Below are 15,763 nucleotides of genomic sequence, written 5' to 3'. Positions count from 1 at the left end.
ATGGTGCTTAGGCCAGCAGAAACTGTTTTGTGGCAAAAAGCAGTTGCAGATAATAATTCACGTGGGAATAGTGGGAATTAGCTTATCTACTTGATTCCTATTTTTTATATGTATACACTTACAGATTCTGATTGCAAATGCTGAAATGTGTTTGTTTCAGCAAACAGGGAGCAATGCCTCAAGCCACACAGTGTTTCATAACCACCAGTCCCTTCTCTGTTTATCCAGATCTGCATTCCAGTCTCTAATTCAATAAAATGGCTCTTTGGAAAAGTTTGAAAATGGCTCTTTGGAAAAGTTTGTGTGGTGTCTGTATGTGTCGACTTTAGTAAGGGAAATGTAGAAAAGTGGTGGGACTGAGCTGTTAGAAGCTTCCCCAGGTGAGCCAGGAGCTCAGAGACAGAGCTGGGCAATTTTCCATATCATATTCCTGCATTGTAGGGGGTTGAACTAGATGACCCCTGGGGTCCCTTCCAACCCTACAATTCTATGATCCTATGGCAAGGTTCATGATTTATTGTGAACATGCTAGACAGCTCCCACTTCGGGTCTCCTCTTTCACAAGTGACAAGTCCTCACCCCGGCTTAGTGTTATCTCTGAAAATGAGGTTGTGGTTTGTTTCTCTTCAAATGTAAGCTAAGAACAAATTTTGGCTTCATACCGCATAACGATATAACACAGTACAAAGCAACAAACCAGGGTTCGTATCCTATGCTAGTTCTACTCAGAGTATACCAGGTCTATTTAATATCAAGTCTGCTTCGAGTAGAACTCCATTGGATACAATCCCACGAACTCTAATTCACTTGGAACACCGAGCGGAAGACCATGGTTTGTCGATGCACTTTGCACTAGGAGAGGAGTAAAGCATGATCCGACTGCACATTCATGATTAACTGTTCACCATGGTTTACCATGCTGTGTGACTGTTGCCACAGAAACATGCCAGAGCTCAGGAAGACCTTGTTGCTGTGGTGCAGCTTAACTCTCAAGTGAAGCCCTGTCCAGGAGGATACAGAGGCTGGCTTGGGCAGGGGGTGCCAAGCTGGAGTCTGAATGTACTTCATTGTCTAGGCAAATCATAGAATCATAGAGTTGGAAGAGACCACAAGGGCCATCGAGTCCAACCCCCTGCCAAGCAGGAAACACCATCAGAGCACTCCTGACATATGGTTGTCAAGCCTCTGCTTAAAGACCTCCAAAGAAGGAGACTCCACCACACTCCTTGGCAGCAAATTCCACTGTCGAACAGCTCTTACTGTCAGGAAGTTCTTCCTAATGTTTAGGTGGAATCTTCTTTCTTGTAGTTTGGATCCATTGCTCCGTGTCCGCTTCTCTGGAGCAGCAGAAAACAGCCTTTCTCCCTCCTCTATGTGACATCCTTTTATATATTTGTACATGGCTATCATATCACCCCTTAACCTCCTCTTCTCCAGGCTAAACATGCCCAGCTCCCTTAGCCGTTCCTCATAAGGCATCATTTCCAGGCCTTTGACCATTTTGGTTGCCCTCCTCTGGACACGTTCCAGTTTGTCAGTGTCCTTCTTGAACTGTGGTGCCCAGAACTGGACACAGTACTCCAGGTGAGGTCTGACCAGAGCAGAATACAGTGGCACTATTACTTCCCTTGATCTAGATGCTATACTCCTATTGATGCAGCCCAGAATTGCATTGGCATGTTCCAACCTCCAGCTTTGTAGTTTGCTGTGGGCATCAGAGCAGGAGCACACATGGAGATGCCATGCAGAGAAGGGCCTTGGATGGTCTCATCTGGGTCCAGGCAGGTTTATATGGGGAAAGAAGGTCCTTTAGGTGTGGATATATTTTAGTGGACAAAGAGGAGTATAGCATGATGAACTTGCACAGTTTTATGCTGTTCACTTTTGCAACAAATTGTTCCTTAACCATTGACAGGTGTGTTTTTCCCTTGCAAATTACAAAACATTCCACAAAAGAGACTGTATTCTACTGCCACGTAGATATTTTCCAGTGTTGTTTATTTCAAAAAATTTCCATACTGCTTAATACTTACAACACTCTCGTTTTATTATTAGTATAGTGAAATGCATTATTTTTCTCCCCACTTATGTTCAAATTTTCATTGTTTAGGAAACTCTCCTCACCTCAAAATAAACAACGATGAGACAGTGTCAATATGTCAGAACCACATGGCAATACAGTGGTGCCTCAGGTTACGTACTTAATTGGTTCCGGAAGTCCGTTCTTAACCTGAAGCGGACTTTCCCATTGAAAGTAATGGAAAGTGGATTGATCCGTTCCAGACGATAAAAAACACCCCCTAAAACAGCAATGTAACATGAATTTTACTGTCTAACGAGACCATTGATCAATAAAATGGAGGTAATAATCAATGTACTGTACTATAAAATAAATAAGACAATATTTTAGATGAAAAAAATTAACATTTATTTCTTTTCTTACGTGCACTGATGATAGTCAGTTTGGATGGGGGGCTTTTATCCATTTCTGCAGCCACACAAACAACCAGTAGCTGAACTAGGTTCCACATAGTCACAAAAACAAGTCACAAAAATCAAGTCACAAGCCACAGTCACAAAAGCGAAGTCACAAGTCAGTCCCATAAAATGAAGAACAAGTCACAGTCAAAAAACCGAAAAAGCTACACAAACCAAAACGCAAAAAGGAACCAGACGATGAAAAGTGACCCCTAGAACAGCAATTTGACATGAATTTTACTATCTAACTGTTATGTACTGAAGTTCTCACCCTGGGCCAGCAGGGGGATACTGTAGATAGTTTTCACTCAGGTCCACATATGCAAATAAGGGATTGAAAGTTATGTTCAGTGATTGGATAGTTACAGAAAGTGGTTACTTTTGCGTTGTAGTGGCGCTCTATATAAGCAGGCTGGCTGAACCCTTCAGTTCAGTTCTGTTCTGGCCTGTGAATAAACAAGAGCTGTTTGAAGAATTGCTGTGTCGTCTGATATGTTCACCCACAACTTAACACTAATGATGCCATTGATCCATAAAATGAAATCAATAAAACAGTACAAAATGAAAATGTGATTTTTTTTCTTACCTGCGCTGATGATAGTCATTGGTTGGGTGGGGGCTCAGGATCCTCTTCCATCATGACAATCGGCTAGGCTCCCAGAGAGCTCCGTAGACCCCACTGATGTCCGGGTTTGGCTCCAGGCAGCGGCGAGGCCTCCGAGAGCTCGGACAACTTACTTTCGGGTTACAATTGTTCGTAACCTGAAAAAATGTAAGTTGAAGCGTTCGTAACCCAAGGTACCACTGTACTAAAGGCTTTACCTGAGCTGTAGGAGAAAAATAATTTTTACAGAAAAAAGGAGGGAAAAGAAGTCCTGAAGCCTCTCTGGCCTGTTGTGGGTGGAAGGCAGGAGTTGGCTGCCTTGTGATTTCAAAAACACATCTGTGTTCCTTCATTGAGTCTAAATACTGCAATACAAGATAAAGCACCTCTCTAAAATGCTGCATACAAACACACACCAATATTAAGAAGAGATAAAAAGGAGATATGAAGAAGAGGAAGGAGTAAAATTAGGCAGTGGAAACTTAATGCACTATTTTACAAAAACGCCAAAGGGGTTGTCCTCTTTACCCATACTTCTGTTGACAGTTTCTTTGAACCTAAGCTGTTTTTTCTCTGATGGCTCCATTCATCGACTTCTGATATTGGCCTACCTTTCCAGTTTCATATAATAACAGTTTGTTCTATTTCTTCCCCTCCTTTCCACCTGAAGGAACCCAGGACAGTGTAGCATAAAATACAAATGCAAAGAAAATAATTCTTTTGTCTATTACATAAACTCTTATTTTCTGACATCTTTCTGCTGAAAGAACCCTTGGTAAAAAAGGGTGGACATATGAGATGATAAAACTGAGTTGATATGATTGCATGCTTAATCACAAAAATGGACAGTTTTACTCCCTATGAAGGGGGAGGCGGGACGTTCTTACAGATTCTGCAGATATCATAAAGCAAGGGAAATGTGTAAAATACAAAGCATTATGCATAGTACGAATGCATTCCTTTACAATAAATAAAAAGAAATTAAAAATATTGTCCTTCATGAGAGCTGGATAACTTTCTTTTTTTCTTTTCTGGCTTCAGCATACATTGCAGGCGACGGCTTAGTCAGCTGCATAACTAACAAAAAATACGCCGTATCTCACATTGTCCAACCACATTGTTGGTTTGTATACTAACTAACTCATATATGACTGATGCAAATCATTGGACAATTTATTCCTGTTCCACTTCAGTTTGTTTGCATTTGGCTTTCACTTGCCAGAAGCCTCTTTTCTTTATGTAGGAAAGTGAGTCTTCCTCTGGATTCCCAACAGTTTTGGTTAGTGCACATTAATAGGAATTCAGTGCGAGAGGCATGTAACTTTTTAGTGTATTGTAGCTGAACCAGTTAATCCCCCCCAGGGGATATTAGCAAAATCAGGTGGCAATTGAGATTGTTCTTCAAAATTCCCTAGTTCTTGTGCCTTCCCTTCCCTTCCCTAAGAGATATGGTAAATAAACATTGCAGTCTAGTAGGTGAACTGTGGTTTGGCGACCGCTGAACTATGGTTTGATGCTGGCACTCCTCACCTTCCCCTTTGCTGGTTAGTGACACCTGTGGTTTCTTGTAGCATCTGAATTGACACAAGCCTTATTATTGCCAACTATTGTTTTGCTCTCAAACTGGAGTGTCAAACCAGGATCTCTAACTTTGGGTGTTTATTTTAATTAAAAGTGGATCATTTGTCAGAATAAGCTATTTTTATGAGCTAATTAAGCTTAAGCTGAAAGTGAAACCACTCATTGGAGTCTAGATCTTGGTCCAAAGTAAACAAGCTTTTTCCTGGAGAGTTCTGGATGGCTGCGCCTTAACTTATCTACTCCCCTGTATGTTTTAGATATCTCTTCTATATCTCTGGGGAAAGGGCTCATCAAAAGAGGCAGGTTCCATGCCTTCAACTTGGCTGGCCTGTTCCTAGTGCCTCCATTGGACTTCTCCTTCACTTTCTCTGGTCGGCTCTTGTCTCCCCACCTGGGCTGCTTTCTTTCCATCAGGGAGATGAATTAAGAGTGGCTGCATGGCAGCTGCTTCTTCCACAAGCTAGAGCTTCCAGGCTATGTCAGAACAGTCTTCTCAGCAGCCATTGCTTAGTTTGGTTTCCCTCTTTTTGAGAGATGACTTTTAGTGGTTGTGTAGCATCAGGAAGAAATTGGGAGTGCAGAAGACAGAGGGAAGGCAGAGGGACAAGTTTGCAATCAATTTCATAAAGCTTTGTAAGAGTTTAACTCCTAGGATTTTACATCGTCCAGAATTGTATGTTGAGTTCAAATTTCCAAACAGGTAGAACAATGCTGCTGTCCCCTTAACCCCATTTTAATCTTTTTGCTGCCGCAGCAGCAGAATTCATGAGTCTAAACATTTTAATAATGGAGATGTAGATTTAAGAGTCTTCAATAATATATTCTCTGTTGGTTTCTGCATGCAAACATTATGAAATATGTATTCATAGTGCGGGGATGATTACTCTACTTTTGATAGCATGTTTTCATCTTCCAACCCCTTTCCTTATTCCAAAGCACCTTGATATAATTTATTTATAAATCAGACCTTCTCTTGATCTTTGAAACCTGGCCTCTGCAGACTTTCATGAGCTATGTCTCCATCACCAGAGAATCTGCAATCCTGCTAAGTCCTCCCCCTTGAAGAAATTCAGTGTGGGTTTTTAATTGCCTGAAAACTCTTTCTAAACTATCTTGTATGTTCAAAAGATATTTTCGGATGATCTCAATGCATTTTTAGCTCACCATCTTATTTTATTTAATTTTGTAGTGTAATATTAATAATAAAAATGAAGAAAGATTCCCAGGGATGTCATGGCAGAAACTGCTACTGGAACAGTTTGTCCTTATATTCCCTGGGAATATAGTGTGTGCTTGTGTTTGCAGAGTAAAACAATCTCTGCTACACTGTCATTTGCTGTGGTAAGCTTAACCACTTGACAGAATTTTCATGCGCATCCACAACACCCAATAACTATGGCATAGAGGTCCATCCATTGGAAATTAAATGATTGTCTAGTCTTGCATAATCTTTTTACCTAGCAGACATGTTTGAGCAGTCCCTAAGATCAAGGTTAGCTACTCTCTTGGCATGCATCTGTCTTGAGAGACAATGGGGTGCGCCTTCGGGGGTGAAGTCAAATTGCAGCATTATCAGCACCAAAGTGAGCTCTTTGGGGTGCAAGCTTGGGCTGTGTGTCTGGAGGTCCTGGGCTGCCCAGACGACAAAACCCCCCTCTCAGCCTCACTGATGTGGTCCAAAGGGAATCAGAGCAAGACGTTGGGCACCAGCTTGGCTGCAGGAGTTGCCGGAAGGAGGTGTACAAGGCGCCTTCCAACCCTCTTAGGGACTCCACTCTGGATTTGTGTAGGGTTTACTCCTTAGCCTTTTCTTCTCCCAAAGATGTCCCACAAGGCAATGGAGGTTTAGGGTCAGAGTTTTCCTTCTCCTGGATGGGCTACTTCCCAGGTGGATGAGCCCCATCTGCCCCTCACTCCCCCCTACAGCATGTGCAGAAACTGCCATCTTTACTGTTGGACCCACTCAAGGTCTTGTCCGCTCCAGCTGCTGGAGCCTGTTTTTGCATGCATGCAGGGAGTGTGTGCGTGTATAATAATATATATTCCACAAAATATTATAAAGAGGTGTCTTTATAATATTATAACAAAAGAATGACAAAAGAATAACAACAATGTCCCTTGGGGGTTCTTCTGCTTTAGGTTTTGGCCACGCTATAGATTCTTTCAATTGATTCAAACTCCAGAGCGATATCACGAAGCATTTCATTAATGCTGTAAAAGCTTCTCATAAATTTGATTCTTGAGAAGTGCTCCAGTGCTCTGTGCTCCACAGATACAGACATTAAATCAGCGGTCTCTATCCTGTGCATTCCTCAACAGTAATTTGATGTCTGCCTGCATTATTTTGATTAATTTGATTGCAGACCAGTTTTTCAGGCTGAGCTCCATAGCTTTGTTTGCTGCTATCATGACATCTGCAACTGTTTGGATACATTCGGATGTGAGGTTTTTGCACAATCTTGGGGCAACTCCTTCCAGAGTGGCTAACACTGTTGCATCAAGTGACTTTTCTTCTCATTCTGAATTATTTTTGCCAATCCTTTGAGGCTGTGCTGCCATAGTGGGACTGCCATATTCCTGTTCCAGCGGTTCTCCGCTGGTCTGAGAAAGAGTAAAAAAGCAATCGTCCAGTGTGTTGTTATTTTGCAGTTTTCGGCTTCTACAGTGCATAGCCCGGGGGGGGGGGGGCGGCGGCGTGGCGCTAACACAGTTTGAAGCAAATGATTTAATTAAAGCAGACTGTGCTTCTAATTGCCTTCAGGGTGAAGGGGAGTCATGGTTTAAGATGCCCTTTTCACTCCGTGATGTCACCACTCCCCTTTAATTTTTTCCAGTTTTGACTTCTTTTTCTCCTTGTGTGGTTCTGCAGATGCGCCTTCAGAAGGCCTCGGAGATGTATCTATACATTGCCTGAAACTGGTTTAAAGTTAAAGTTGCAAGAGCGATTTTAGAATTTCCAATTAGGTAATGTATTCCCGCAAATTCCTGCCCTGTTCGCCACCAGCATTACACATGTCAATCAAGCCACCTGATGGATGCCTGGTGCTGCCTCGCCTCGCAGCCCAGCCACCAGCCTTGGGGGTGGGGTTTGCTTGTTAGTTTGGCCCAGTTCTCCAGATCGATTCTGTCTTCTGTGGCTTCAGCTATCCCCCTCAGTTTGGTGTCGCCTACAGATTTGGTGAGCGTGTATTCAAGTCATGTATAAAGATGTTGGACGACAACAGGTCCAGGACAGAACCCTGCGGCACCCCATTTGCCATTTCCTTCGAGGATGACAAATAACCACTCTTTGGGTTTTGGTCAGTCAACCAGCAACAAATCCACCTAACTGTCACATTTCCTAGCCTCTCTGCAAGAGTATCATGGGGAACTTTGCCAAAAGTATTAAAGCAAGAAACTCTTGTTTTTTAGCCTGTAATTTATAGGCAGTTATTCCTTTCAGCTTCCTAAGTTACTTAATGCAAGGCTCTGGCTGCTGTTGCCAGGGGCGCCGACTTATAAAAAATATTGGGGGGGCCCATACCGGGGTCCTGCTGCTGGTTCGCTCAGGTAGCCGGGAGAACGCAGTTCGAGGTGGCGGTGTTGGGGAGAGACCCTCGCTCAGGGCGCCACGAGACTTGGCGGCCGGCGGCCTATCTGGGGGGTTTTGGAGCGTATTTCGGCGGAGCGATTGGGGAGGAGGGGGCTTGTTGCCGGATTCTTCAGCTGGGCCGGAGATCCGCTGCTGGGGGGTCCCTGGGCCGAGTTGTGAGCACGGCCTGCTGAAGGGAGATCCAGCCGATTGCGCGACGGGGACGGCCGGGGCTCTCCGGCTAGGGCGCGCGGCTGGCTGGCTGGCTGGCTGGCGAGGGAGCAGGTGGGGAGGAGGCGGGGGTACATGTCTGTTCAAAAGTACCTCCCATTGAGTACGATGAGTCTTATTCTCAGGTAAAGGATTGCAGCCAAATACTGCAATGCTAACTCCACAATCTGGGGCCTCTGATCCAGCCACCTCAATCACCCCCCCCCCCCCGCCCAAATAAAGCCCCACTGATTTTTGGCAGTCGCAAGAAAGAAAAATGAAAGTTCACACAGTGACTGCTGTGATGGGGATGCAACCTGCCCCCTTGCTGGTCATCAGTTCAATTATTTGACCAGCAGAGACAATCCCCTAGCCCCGCCCCCGCAGCTGATCTGCAGGGATCCCTTGAGGAGAGGTGTGTGTATACGAGCCTGCCTGCAGGAGAGAGCGAGCCTGGGCGAGGCACATCTGCCACTGCCAGCGGCCCCTGGATGGTTGGCCGAAGGTGCGTGTGGTCCTGGAGCCCAAAAATGTCAACCCCCCCTTCCCTGCAATGAGATGAAAGTCCCATTGAACAAAGGCAGACTTACTTCAAAGTAAATGCACGTGAGGATCAACCCGCTTGCCTCCCTTTCCTGAGAGTGCTGGTGCACAGGAGCCCTCCAAACTGCCAACATCCATTGCAGGATTCCTACCCACTGGAAGGAATGAACTAACTGGTAGGCGTACACATTATTCCTTCGACGCACATTCTTTGCCCTCGAAGAATTCTGGGCACTGCAGTTTCCCCCTGGACTCAGAGAGTTACAACCCCCAGCAACCAGTAGCAAATGACAGCGCTCAAAATTCTTCGAGGGCAAAGAATGTGCCTCGACTTTTGCTTTAAACGTATAGCATCCGTGTAGTCTTACAAAAGTGTCGCAGTGCTCAAGCGTGGTGAAACGCAGCGGGCGAATTAGGATTTCCTGTTAAATGAGCAAAAGAAGGCAAACCCGGGTTTGTTGCCGGCCGGTGGGATTTGCTGTCGAGCAAAGGCCCAGATGGCCAAATTCCAAGGCACTGACCCCGCCACGAGAACAGGGCCGCTGCGCCCCTCGGGCAGTGCACAAAGCCGTCCGCCTTGCGCGCCGTCGGGCCGCCTTCCCTTGTGTCCCTTGGGCGCCTCCTGGCTGCGTTCCTTCTGCCGAGGCGGGGAAAGACCTGGCATCCGGGCTTGGCTCCACACCTCCCCGTGGATGACACCTCCCGGCTCCTGCCCTGGGCCAGGCCCCTCCCTCGGCCACCCCTCTCGGCAAAGCCCCGTTGGTCTGCGGCGCCCCCGGCATTCTCAAGAGAGGCTGCTCGGGCAAGCTGCGTCTCCACCCGTCCCTTTAAGGCACAGCAGCTACAAGGGAGTGCCGGCTGCCCAGGTGCGCAGCGAGTGGCAGGAGGAGGAGGCACAAAAGCGCATCATCCCGGCCGGGAGTCACCCTCTGCTTCGGGGGGGGGGGCTGGGAGGGAAAAGGCGCTTGCATCTCTCCGCGGGAGGGAGCATTAAGTGATACCCGAAAGCGCACCCCGTCGGCTGCTCAGGAAGACACTAGGCGCACACCAGCTCCGGGGCAGCCCAGTCTTCTGCGCGGCTGTCTCCTCTCCGGCGCCCAAGTCCCACTCTGCCCGAACTTGGGTGGCTCTCTGGGCGGTGGGGCCTCGATCCCAGTCTCCCGACTGCCGGCGCTGCATTGTTTCAAGGCAGCGCCGCTCGGTTCCAACCGCACGGCGGCGGCGCTCTGCTGGAGGGGCGCCCGAGATTATTGGGGGGGCGGAGCCCCCCCAAACAAATTTTTGAGGGGGCTCGGGCCCCCTCAGGCCCCATGGAGTCGGCGCCTATGGCTGTTGCAAGCTCTGCTGCAAAGGCTCCCGTAACTCGCTCTCTCTTCAGCCATAATTTGAGCAAGGGGCCATGGGCAGGAGAGGGAGGAGACATAAAACCTTATGCTTTTGAAACTTTAATAGATATATAGATATATATATTTAATATTTCATGTCAATCATTTTTGTCAGAGCTGCTCCCCGATCCCAGCTCACAGAGGATCACGCTAGCCAGCGTTCGCTTTATAAAAGTCTTTATTGAGTTACAGTTTCCATTTCCAAGCTGCTGCGTGCAACTCTACGTCTTATGGCTAGACCGGCGAAGCTCCGTCTGAATCTCCGCCCCTCGTACACCAACTTAATATCCTCGCCTTACTCCACCTTTTCCGCCTGACCGTCCTTCTCTGGGTCCCTCTGCCCCCCGTGGTCTCCTCCCTCCGGGACTCCTCTGACGCTGACCCCCCGGACCCTCCTGTCTCCTTGCGTCGGGCTTTAGGACCTGGTTCCCTTTCCGGGCTGCTTACTGCGCCGCCTTCCCGTGCATTTGAACTTGGCGCGCGCGCCCAGCCTTCCACTTTCCGCTTGACCGTTTCTTCGCTCCCCGATGGGGGTGTGGTCACTCCTGACTCATGCCCTCCTCCCTGCTGCGAGCTGCCAGGGCTCGATCCCTGACGTCCTTCCTCTCCACTGCGCTCTGGTGGGGACGCTGGCCCCGATTTCCAACTGCTGCCCTCTGCACCCCCGCTGGTCCCTTCCTCCTGGGGTGTCCCCCTAGGCCCCCCCTTTGCTCTGGCCACTGGCGCCCCTTTCTGTGAATCTTCCGATTCACTGGAAAGACTCGGAGATCTCGGGTCGTCGTCATCACTCATCCTTTCTTCGGACTCCTCCCCCTCGCTCTCTGTTTCCTCCCTTGCCCTCGCCTCTGCTCCTGAACCCCTGACAATTTTCATGCCTGCTGCATCCATTTCCCCCTCCCCCTCATTCCCAGGGTGGCAGAATAGAAAGCTGTTACTCCAAACATGGTTAGTGACCTGTGAACCGCAAGGGCTGTTTGTGACTTTGCCATCACTTTATTAAGGGTGCCCTCGAGAGCTGAGGAGCCGTGGAGCTGTGCGGCTATTTAGCACTAGAAAGAATATAAGCCTCCCCTCTTTCAACGTGTTCCTTTTATGTCCTGGTGGGTAGAAAGAGTTTGTCATTTTGTGTATCCTGAGCAGGGAAGTTCTGCATGACTCTGGGTGCAGAATTATACAACTGGGCCAAAATCTATGAGAAATGTGCATGTGCTTTTTCCATCCAGAGGTTTGTGGGAGGTTCCATAGGGAGGATGCAGAAGGCTTCACTTGCTTCAGTTTGACTCAATTTAATGTGCTTACTTCCTGCTGAATGTCACAAGGGACCTCAAAGCAGTTTACATATAAAAATAGAATAAATCATAAAATTACAAATCACAGAATGCAGTTAAGGTATCAAAAAAACTTCCAGCAACATCAATATCAACAGGTACAAAAACTGTTCTATAAAAGCAAATGGGCTCAAGGCTGGAAAACAGTCTTAACGATGGACACCATAAGCTGGAAAGAAGCAAGGAAATTTCCATAGAGGAATGAACTCCCAATAAGCATCCAGAAGGACGGTGTTCTAGAACTAGGGGGCTACTGCCATGCCAGAGCCATTGGGTTCTTCGTCTCCTTCATCTCTGTACATAGGCTGACTGAATTAATAGACCCTTAATGTCCTCTCCATCTTATGAGTCAACTGTTCAGTCTCAAGTGAGAGCCCCAGGGTGAGACCCTTTGGGCTAGGCACCAGCTTTACACGGGACCTGGGAAGGTGGGAGAAGGAGAAGAAACAGTTCTTCTGAATCTTTTTTTTTTTTAAAAAAAAAATATTTATTGAGAATTTAAAATTACAGAGAGAAAAAAGAAAAAGGAAAAAGAGAAAAAAAGAATTAAACAATACAAGTCAATAAAAAGAAAAAAGAGTACAAAACACACAATACATCAAAACCAAAAACAAAGGCACAAAAAAAGAATTAAAAACAAATCCAATATTCCCATATCTTTATCTTTCATTAACTTGTTTCATCGACCTCCTCACACCTCCCTTTTTTGTATTCTAATTATTAATTATCTCAGCAAATCCTTTCCATCTTTCACTATATTCTGTCCTTTAGTTATCTTAATTTCTTTAAACCTTATCTTACCATAAAAGCCCTAAAACTTAAAACTTATTTGTACATAACTCCTTATAGCATTTCTACTAAAGCCAAATAGTTCCCTTCCAGCATTTTTCTAGCACTCATTATTTTTACAATATTTCTCTAAATAAATTTTTAAACTTTCTTCCAATCTTCATCCACCGTCTCTTCTTCCTGGTCTCGGGTTCTGTCAGTCCTTTCTATCTATTCCATCTAGTCCATCAACCTGGTGATCTTCTGTCCGAGGCTCTTAACTCTTTTCCATGTCCCTTCTGCAGATCTTCTTCATATTTATACCTGCACTTTACTTTGTCTTCTGCTGGTCTTGTTCTTAATTTCCTTCCTTTGTCACTGAGGAGTAGATCTCGGGGAAACTCCAACCTAACAATGTCTTTATCCCTTCTCGACAGGTCAGCCCATTCTCCATGGTCAGCACTAAAATCCAAAAGATATTTCAAAGCATGCTTCAATGTCCCTCCAAAGTTAACAGCCCCCACAACTCCAGTCTCCCCCTGGCCCAAAGCCAGATCCCAAAAGCCAGAACATCCCTGCATAGGGGGATCTATCCAACTTCCCATCTCCAGTCCAAATGGAACTCCATCTCTCCAAATCTGGTTCACTCCAGATTTGGTCATCAGGAACAACAGCTTATGTTCCTGCAGGGCCGCGGCTCTCTCCACTTGTATTACTTGAGGTTCGACAACAACCTCCTCCTTTATCTTCTCCAGCTTGCCCTGTCAAAGCAGATTCCTGGGTCAGTTCCTGAGAAGGTTCTATAAAAGTGTTCACTGTTTGTCCAAAGTTGTCAATTGCAGTAGTCATCAAATCCATCTTCTCATGAAGCTGTTCCAGTAAGGCGCTTGTTTTGCAAAAAGCAATCACTAAGGCTTCTTCTGTCCACATTCTTGTTCAAGGTCAATGTCTAGTTCTCACGATCTTTAATCTCTACAGCTGTAGAGTTCCCCAGGTCCACTCCAACAACAGTTTCAAAGGCTCCCTCTAGGGGAAACAACTTCTATTTGTATCAGTCCTTTTAAAAGCAGATCCAGCAACAAAATTACTTTCGTTTTTCAAATATTTTGTTCCTTTTAAGTGCAAAAGGAAACATTGGAATCAATATGTTTCTCTAATTTAACTATCTGTCAACGTACGTTTTATTCACAGTCAATGAACTTTCCCAAAACGTCTGTCTTTTTGGCAGCCCGTTCCCAGGTTCAAGAAGGTAGAAATTTATCTTTCTTTACTCTCTCTCCTGCAGGCTTAAACAATCTAAGATTTCCCCCCTCTTCTCCTGCTTCCAAGGGGGGTTTAGTAGTTTTAGCCGATGAAGATTTAATCCTTTACAAAAAAAAAACAACAAAAAACACTTTCCAGACTTTAGCTTGCAATGTCTTTGCTTCAATCTATTTACAAAAGCGGAAGGCGGACTTCCTGTTTAGAACCTTCCCGCTTCGGTGCCAAATTAAGATATTTAGTAGTCCAATTTTCCGTTCTACTCACAGGTAGGTGTTTAAAGTCCAATTGTCCACAGGAAAAAGTCAGCACTCTCCGGCAACAGCAATGCGGCTTCACTCTGTGAAAAGAGCAGTCGATTCGAAGCACCGCGCCGCTCACCCCACGTCGCTCCGGATCCCCGAAACCGGGTTTCCCCGCGAGTAGGGAAGGCGCCAAAGGTGCCAGCCGAATCCCACGTCCACAGGCTTCTCCCGCCTGTGGCTTTTAGTGGGTCTCTGCCTCGCCGTGGCGGTCCAGACCCTAGTTTCCACGAAGCGGATTCCTCCCGATCAGAGGAAATCCGCCATTGCTGGAGGCGCTAACCTGGAAGTCCCCAGTTCTTCTGAATCAACTCACTTGGCACACATGTGACCCTTGCTTGGCAGGAGCTGCTGGTCCAATATGGCTCAACAGAAAGGGAAGAGGTCATGGCAGCAGTTGGATGTTGTGATCTGGCTCCATTAATGTAACTAGGGCAGCATTCATGTGACTCTTTCTCCAATCTGTGTGAAGATGCCAGGTAGACCCCAAAGGCGATATTACCTAATATTTATCTGCTAAAATGATGTTAAATGCTCTTTTTTAAAATGCAAAATGCTAAATCTCCATAAAGGGACAGCTTTCTAAAATATTACTCTTTCATTAAAAGTGTAATAAATGCATAAGCATATGTCTGTTAAAAATTAAAATGATGCTTTAACCTAGGATAGAGTATAGCATTTCAATTTAGTAAAAACAAAATGTAGAATTTAAAAACTCTATGTTAACTAGAGAGGATTCAGCATATTTAACAGCAACATTATTAAAATGGCTCCAAGTTACAAGAAAGGAGATTTTGACTAAACATTTGGAAAACTTTCTGACAGTAAGAGCTGTTCAGCAGTGGAATGGTCTCCCTCCGAAGGTGATGGACTCTTCTATCTTGGAGGTTTCTAAGCAGAGGTCATGGATGCATTAGCTGAGTTTCCTGCATTGCAGGGGGTGGACTAGATGACCCCTGAGATCCCTTCCAATTCTACAGTTCTATGATTCTATTGGACGCGGGTGGCGCTGTGGGTAAAAGCCTCAGCGCCTAGGGCTTGCCGATCGAAAGGTCGACGGTTCGAATCCCCGTGGCGGTGTGCGCTCCCGTCGTTCGGTCCCAGCGCCTGCCAACCTAGCAGTTCGAAAGCACCCCCAGGTGCAAGTAGATAAATAGGGACCGCTTACTAGCGGGAAGGTAAACGGCGTTTCCGTGTGCGGCTCTGGCTCACCAGATGCAGCTTCGTCACGCTGGCCACGTGACCCGGAAGTGTCTCCAGACAGCGCTGGCCCCCGGCCTCTTGAGTGAGATGGGCGCACAACCCCAGAGTCTGTCAAGACTGGCCCGTACGGGCAGGAGTACCTTTACCTTTTACCTTTTATGATTCTATTATTCTAAAAATGACCACAATACCCTACTGGTCAGCAAAAAAAGAAAGGAAAAAGCAAAGCCTGTTAAACCTGTTAAACCATCTGTGTTGGAGCACATTGGCGTATATTAAATGTACACTGGAAAGGAAAGATCTCCTGTCCTCCAAACATGCTTCAGTAATGCTCTGATTTATCTTCTGTCTAGGGAGAGTTGCTAGTTGGTTGGGTAGGCAGGGGGTGTGAAATTATTTCCAGTTGGGGAGAGTTACACATTTCTTCAAGGTTGCTTTTGATTTGCTGTCAACATGGATTCTATAGTTGAAGACCCTCCTCTTAGAAGAAGACCCACCTCTCACTCTCCTGTTTCTGCTTTCTGGAAACG

The 15,763-nt window shown here is 46.0% G+C and overlaps 1 protein-coding gene across 3 annotated transcripts in view; it reads left to right on the top strand.

Annotated features, from left to right (window-relative positions):
* The window catches only part of GPC3 (glypican 3), a 249,630-nt gene that overhangs the window by 95,256 nt on the left and 138,611 nt on the right, over positions 1 to 15,763 (top strand). The gene's annotated exons all lie outside the window — the stretch shown is intronic.

The sequence above is a fragment of the Podarcis muralis genome, chromosome Z (assembly GCF_964188315.1).
Source record: "Podarcis muralis chromosome Z, rPodMur119.hap1.1, whole genome shotgun sequence".
Lineage (NCBI taxonomy): Eukaryota > Metazoa > Chordata > Lepidosauria > Squamata > Lacertidae > Podarcis > Podarcis muralis.
The sequence above is the reverse complement of the archived record's forward strand: the minus strand, read 5'-3'. Positions and strand labels throughout refer to the sequence as shown.